We start from the raw sequence: 7,752 nt of genomic DNA, 5'->3' as shown, positions 1-7,752 counted from the left end.
CCCATTCTCGAAGACGTTGCGCAATGGTAACGAAAAGCGTGTGGGGAGGAGTCAGACGTTGTGGACTACTAACTTGATAAAGGCGACCAGCAGCTCTTCCAGTACTGTGAGCTTCCCCACACAGAATACTCGTGTCGGTGTATTCGGCAAAAGTGTACTCAGCAATGTTCCTCTAACACTCACAGAAACATGAACGAGACTCGAACCAGGTCAGAGAGGAGACAGCCGTCAAATGACAGCATACGATCCGACGTAAGTAACCCCCCCTCCCCTCCGGTGATTATAACCCTGTTGCATACCACATTAGCGAAAGTGTATTCATACGGCTGTAGCACGGTTATACCTTTCCATACATGGGCTCCTCTTCAGAATATCATTACTCAGTTCCCTAGAAGTTTTTAACGTGATTTTGGAACATCCTGTATCTCTTCAGTTACTATACAGCTGTTTCCAGAATTAGTTCCCTCTAGAGCGGAGTGTGTGCCGATATGAAACTTCGTGGCAGATTAAAACTCTGTGCGGGACCGAGATTCGAACTCGGCACCTTTGCCTTTCATGGGCAAGTGCTCTACCATCTGAGCTACCCAAACACGAATCACGCCCCATCGAAACAGCTTTACTTCTGCAGTACCTCGTCTCCTACCTACAGCTGTTGTACCACATTCGAAATATACGGATGTATTTCAGAATTTCGGCGTAATGCAACTTCGCAGAAACATGGCTGAATTTTCCTTTATGTTGTTATCATTAAAACCAAGCACCGTCTCTGTCTCCATATCAAAAAGTATTAGGTACTATTTTCATCATTTCTAGCACTATTAAAGTTGGTAGGTGTAGGAAAAAATACTACTATCATTCTGAAAATATCGTTGAGAAGCGATAGAATTCCAACAAACAAATTGAAGAAAATCATTTTGAAACTTCCTGGCAGATTAAAACTGTGTGCCCGACCGAGACTCGAACTCGGGACCTTTGCCTTTCGCGGGCAAGTGCTCTACCAACTGAGCCACCGAAGCACGACTCACGTCCGGTGCTCACAGCTTTACTTCTGCCAGTATCCGTCTCCTACCTTCCAAACTTTCTGGAAAATCATTTTGGGTACTAGGCCATGTCATTATAAAACAGTGAAACATCTAAAATAACGACATTTCGACCATCGTTTGAACGATCCTCTTCAGAGCGAATAAAAGCCACGAAATTTCAAATCAGCAGCAGCGAAATGAAAGGTCGATTTGGAAACAATTTCTATTTCTTCTTTCTTATCTTCGATTTATTTCCCAAATATCTCGTTGGTTTCGTATGTTCCTTTCTTTATACAATGTGTTTCACATTTCTAGAGCTTGCAATTTTACCTAGTAACTCATGCATGCAAACGTCATCTAACGAGGCTACAGAGCATCAAAATACAGGCACCAGCTCCGGCAAATGTATGTAAGTAGAGTGTGATGCCGTGATTATGTATCAATTTGATCATGTATCGTGATCCGGAAACGAATGAGTCGAAAGCTACATACCTCTGACGGCGGAATACAAGTACTGGTACTGTTGTTGCTAACTTTCAAAGGTGGTAGTATGGATGAAAGTAAGAAAAAAATGTCCGGTAAACATGGGCTACAAAATGCATACCTGAGGCGCTATGAGCACTTGTTCAACAGTGGAGATATGTTTTATGCTAGCGAAGATGAACAAGTCCTCACAGCTCTTAAGGTATGCATTTTACAGCCCATGTGTACTGGACATTCGGTCCATACTACCACCTCTGAAAGTTTCCTGCCCTACATCTTAGCTGCAACACTACCGGTACATACTGTCACACGTAACAGGAATGTCTTCTCTTCCAATTTTCCGTTATAGGGACATAACCTCAAATTTATACATTTATCCATCTCCATCATCATAGAAAATTGCTAATATCTTCATTGGATCTCTCTGTGTACACATATTTTACAGACTCCAGCGCCTGTAACTTTGATACTCTGTAGCGTCGCTGGATGACGTTTCCAGACTTCGATTCCCAGGTAGGTCCCCTCTACAAACGTGATAAGTGTGTCGCACGACGTGTGAAACTTTCTGTATGCAAACTCACTCTCTCTCTCCCTCCTCCACTATCAACTACCAGCTTCCTCATAAGTCTTACATCTGCTGGCTTATTTTTGGCAGAGCTCTAGATAACATGCCGCTCACTGTATTTTATCGCTGGTTGCATCTTAAATTCAAACTGTATATTTTGGTCAAAACTGTGAAAAGTTATTTTTTACATCTATAGATGTTATAAATATGGGTTGGATTTCTTCAACCGATCTCTAGCGGCTAGTGTGTTCGATTTTCCTCTAGCTCGTCTCCTCTAATGTGTTCCATTCCTCTGTAAATATTTTGGATCAGTATTTTCAGCCAGGACGTATGAAAGAGATGGTTCGGTAGTATTCACAATTATCACTATTTGCCATATTTGGTGTTGGTGTTATTTTTTTCGTTTATTCAGAAGATTTAGCAGCATATCAGCGAGCATAGAGGTTGAGCAGTCAAGCAGCAAACGCCGACAGAGTGAGTCCTCGCCGATGCTGATAGAGCCCTCTGGTAGCGAAGCTCTGCACTACAGGCAACTGAGTGTGTGAGGTACTATTAGCGACACGTAAAAGCGAAGTGATGAACCGCAAAATGGCCGCGAAAATTGAGTGACTTAAATGTCTAGTTGCTGTTTATTTCTTCCTTTACACTATTATTACAAAACAGACTACGGCATCACTGCTCGGTTTGTCTGTTACCGTATTTTTGTGTATTTCACACATTACAAAATAATTCTGTTCTCGTAAGATATAATGCAAACTACATCTCGAGCGACATTAATGTACGCAGCATGTTACATTCATCATTCCCTCTTCGTAATTTAGTATTACTAATAGTTTTGTCCACACTTTTAAGCATTAAAAATGGATATGTGGCTCGGAATGGGGCTACTGTTACATTAAATGTTACCAAAATAATCGCATGGTATTGTGAGTTAAAGAATATTGAACAGCAACGAGAACTGTAAGTAAGTTTCTTGCAATGCAACGTTAGTGATATAATAGTACAACAGTAACAGGCGTTTGTCAGCCCTTTTTCCTATTTTACAGTTTCACTCATTACTGATGGCAAATGCTTTGCAGAGAAGGTAACATTCTGCATCTTCGGCTAAGGCCTTTACAATCTCTTTCATTCAACCAGACTTAACTCGTAGAGGTAGTAATATAATTTCTTTTCTGATCCAAAAGATACTTCATGTAAAAGTAGAGGCAGAGAGGTTGTCATATAACTATTAATCGAAATATTATATCAAATATATGGGCGTGTTAGTGAAATCGCCAAGAAATTCCTCTTGTTAACATTAAGTGTTATCTGTTTGATTCAGCATTCAGCTCACATAAAACCACGAGAAATAAGGTTTTTCATACAAAAGAAGAGTTTATCTCTTTAGTGACCTGTGTCACATCAAACATCTCATTTTGATACTAGAATAATTTGAGAAAAAAGGCCTTTGTTCGTTTTTGAAAATGCAATTAGTGAAAAGTATTTTTAAAAGATATTGTCAACTGTTACGAAACGATTTCTTATACAGGATTTATTTATCACATAGTCTATCATGATACTAAAAATAACACAGCGTTGGCTTGTGATTTGCTATTGATGTCATATTTTGTATTTTCTTATGACTTTGAAATAATTACTGCTTTTTCAGCACTGAGAATGAGTGAAATACAGTATGATAACCTTTTTTTCGAATATTGACTGTTAACTACAGGAAAATGGCACATGTTTGGGTATTTACCTCAGCAGTATTCAGTACACGAAGGAAAACAAAATCTTTTTTTTTGTAAGGGTTTTATTTCATAGTTGTAATCCTACAAATATAGCAAGCAGTTTCTTTTGATAGTGAGATATATTAAATACCTTAAAATATATGTAGATGAAGTCTGGTGAAGAAAGTGTGTGAATTAAAATTTTAAATGTTTGTAGCAGCATAATCAGGTACAGTTTGTAGTGTGGGAGTGAGCTCCACGTGGGACCCGAAGCACGGACCCCACGGGGGTGCCCGGCATGCGCCACATGCCAAGGCAGAGGTGGAGGCTAGTGTTCGGAAGTCTGAAAATTTCAGCGCCGGCCGGGGATTGAACCCTGGCCCGGCTGGGGCGAATAGCCCCAGCCGAGGCGCTGGAACGTTCCAGACCCCCTTACCACTAGACCACCGGGGACCCCGGCTGTTTCTTGCTCTGGAGTCCAGCTAGTGGTCGTGCACTTCCTGCTGTCCTCCGTGTTTACACCGAGGCAGCAGTGGCGTGGTGTAACAGGAAGTGTTTACCTGCGTCCGCTGGATGTCCACTTAGTGTGGGACTTATTTACCCGGCTGACGTTCGTGTCGCTATAAAGTCCTTAGTTGCGTTACAATTATTTCCAGGGACCGAAATCTGCCTATGCAGTTCCACACAGTCGCGTCTCACTATTTGAACCTCTGTAATTCGATCGTGTTGTCAAGACACATGTAAGAACTTCTATTTACCGAAGATACCTCCTGTGTTCGGTACATTCCATAAACGGAAGCGACTGTCATAACAGACAGCCCCGTAAACATTTCGTAATGAAGTGCCAGCCGGTACGTGATACTCGATATCTGGAATTGTTTTATCGGTTATTAAGATAATCGTTTCATCCCTTAACACTTTGAAAAATTCCCATATTTTCTCAATAAAGCATAAGCACAGTACATAAATCCGCCGTGAAAATGACATCGAAGAAGTACAAGTGTTCGAGTGCCACAGAAAAGAAGTTCGTCCTTGAAGGTGTGGAACGAAGAGCAGTACAAAAGTAAGATGTCACGTTTCGGGATTCCCTCATACTCGCTGTAGACACTCCAGAAGCAGGAAAATAAGTTTGATGATGTCTCATGAGGGGCGAGGAATAAATTCACTCTCATATAACTACTGTACGAGATGCCTCACTGCCTCTTGAAGGGTGTCATGGGCTTCTGCGGCCGTGAGTCAACGTGGTGTTTCTGGCCACATACATTTTAGCTGTGGTTTCTCCGACCTGCAAAGGAAGCCGTGACAATGGGGAGGCTCTGCCTGTTGTTTTGTAATAAGAACGCCCCTCCACATCTTATCTAGGCTTAAGGCTGGCTATGCACATAGTGCATAGCCGTGTTTCAAAAAATATTTTTTTTTTTACATATTCCGTTCTACAACATTACTTCCTGTCTTATTTTACGAATATTTTGTACGAATGACGTAATTTTAAACTCCTTAAATCCACCAAGTCATCATGTATTCGTAAAATATCTTTTAACTCCTTTTCAACACAGATTTATTTTTAACCTCTTTCACTGAAGAGGCTAACCGACGGATTACATTTTTTTAAATTTCAGGTATTGATTTTATTACATTCTCCTTTAGCATATTGATCAGAAATTGTAGGTTCAGATACCTTTGCCTGATTGAGTATCGTTTGCTATGCCAAACTTCGACAGTATTCATGGTCCTGTGCATCGAATTGATGACGGTAGATAGCTGACCGAAATCACTTCGAAATAAATTCTCTGAACGCAGATGTGTTAGCTACCGAGGTGTTACCTAACGCAACTGAAGACAAGTTAAGAATGAATTTATTTCGATATAATTTTGGTCGACTGTCTGTCTTCACCAATTCCACATTTCAGATGGTGTACTAGGATTTTCCATCTATTGACTGACTATATAGTCTACGAATTCATGACCTTTTCGCCACCGGGCATTTGCTACGCTGTTACCATCCATGCATCATCAAGGCAGTCCGGTGGAAGATGTGCTCTACAGCATACATGCGGCAAGACAATCGAACTACTTCTTCATCCCTGTATTTCTCCACTAATCCATTGCAGTTAATATCCATCTGACAACTTGGTTTTTGTTGTATATTGGCCACTGGTCAATCTCTCTTCATTGTAAATATAAATACGCATTGTCACCATATATCACCAGCATAACGTTTAATACAGATGTACATTACAAAGATCTTCACTTAAAAATACAGCATACTTTGCTCTGAAACAATTTTTTTTTATGTTCGTGCGTATAACACGACGGCGTGCTGAAAAGATAATAGCTCGGTCTGTTTTATTTGATGAAATCAGTAACATTCTACATCTTTACTTTGGATATCTGCAGCCCTCTGCTCCTAGAGGCCTCCGATTTTGCGTAAGGAGCGTTTTGTAACAAGTGTTTATCCTTATTTTGGATAGTTACCTCTCTTATCTGAGTGACTATGTTGGTGGGTGAGAAAGAGCTCACAAAACTAAAATAACGAATTCGAAGACTTCGTCCGCATGTGGAGCACACTCTCCTTGAGCACGGCAGTGCCAAACTACACACGATCGCTGCGGCATCTGCAGCAAGCCGACGTCCTTGGTTCACTGCCGTCGATCATCCTACACACAGTCTCGATTTTCATCTATGTGCAAAACTAAGAAAACCTTCGAGCACTTCAATTGTTTCAAGCGGTGCAAGCAGAGGTAAGGTTGTGGCTCTGTTAACATAGTCAAACAATATACTGTGACGGTGTCAACAAAATAGTATCTAGTTGGGGAAATTTTGCTGGTTCCGACGGTGAGTGTCTTGAGAAATAAATTTATAGACGTGAAGAATACAATGTAGAATGTTAATGAAGTTTGTTTTATTTAAAAAGCTTTGCGAGTTTTCAAGAAAAACATCTGTCGACATTACTTGTCAGTGCGTCCTCGTACGGTGGACGTCTAAGAAAATACGTACATTGATCAAAATAAGTGGTGACATGAGTGCTGTTAAGAGCACTAGGTTAAAAAAAATTTTAACTGTATGCCAAGTGCAGATTAATTTTAATGGCAGCTAGCGCGATTATATGAGTGGAGTATTAGATTTAATGGTGAGCATTTATGTAATTTTTAAGCATTCTCATTCTTCCTCGCTTAAGTACCTCGTCCTCCAGTAACACTGCCGATCGATAGCATGATCTGTTGTCCGTCCATGGTTTTTCAGGACATTGATTCAGTGCCGAACCCAAACTGCTGGTTTGAGTTATTTAGCCAGGTTGATCCTGTGCGTCGTGGATCACATATTCCATTAATCTTTCAGAAAATGGTTCATATGGCTCTGAGCACTATGGGACTTAACATCGGAGCTCATCAGTCCCCTAGAACCTAGAACTAATTAAACCTAAGTAACCTAAGGACCTCACACACACCCATTTCCGGGGCAGGATTCGAACCTGCGACCGTAGCGGTCGCAAGGTTCCAGAGTGAAGCGCCTAGAAACGCTCGTCCAGACTGCCGTCCATTAATGTTTCCTTGAATTATTAATTTCAACAGGTTTTATTTGTTGTTGCGGAATTGCGCTACCAAAACAATCGAGTTTTGCTCTCTGGATGCTGTTGAGAATTTCTACATTTTCGTTCCGCCGTACTTTTGACTAAATCTGTCGATAGTATCCTTAATATTTTTCCATACGAACGCATTTCAAATGCCTAATACAGTCCATGACTCAGCTCCATAGAGTAGGACACCGAACATGTAACATCGAAGTAGTCGAGTGCGAATCCTAATGACTGCTCTGAAGGTTCTCAGCAGTCGCCGCGGACTAAATGACTGCAGGGGACTCGGTGCATTGTCTACAAGTCTTCTAGTAATTCTGGAGATTTTCCTTTGGACTAAGTGCGAGGTCGTCCCTCGTTGCTTAGATCGTGCAGTTTTCAGACCGTTTGTGTTACTAT

The 7,752-nt window shown here is 41.0% G+C and overlaps 1 non-coding gene across 1 annotated transcript; it reads right to left on the bottom strand.

Moving 5' to 3' along the window:
• Window positions 1–942: 942 nt before the first annotated feature.
• Window positions 943–1,017, bottom strand: Trnas-cga (transfer RNA serine (anticodon CGA)). Its single transcript has one exon. It is a non-coding gene; the product is annotated as a tRNA-Ser (tRNA).
• Between the last annotated feature and the right edge of the window lie 6,735 nt (window positions 1,018–7,752).

The sequence above is a fragment of the Schistocerca gregaria genome, unplaced genomic scaffold, assembly GCF_023897955.1.
Source record: "Schistocerca gregaria isolate iqSchGreg1 unplaced genomic scaffold, iqSchGreg1.2 ptg000526l, whole genome shotgun sequence".
NCBI classification, from domain to species: domain Eukaryota; kingdom Metazoa; phylum Arthropoda; class Insecta; order Orthoptera; family Acrididae; genus Schistocerca; species Schistocerca gregaria.
This window is presented reverse-complemented; position numbering and strand designations above follow the sequence as displayed.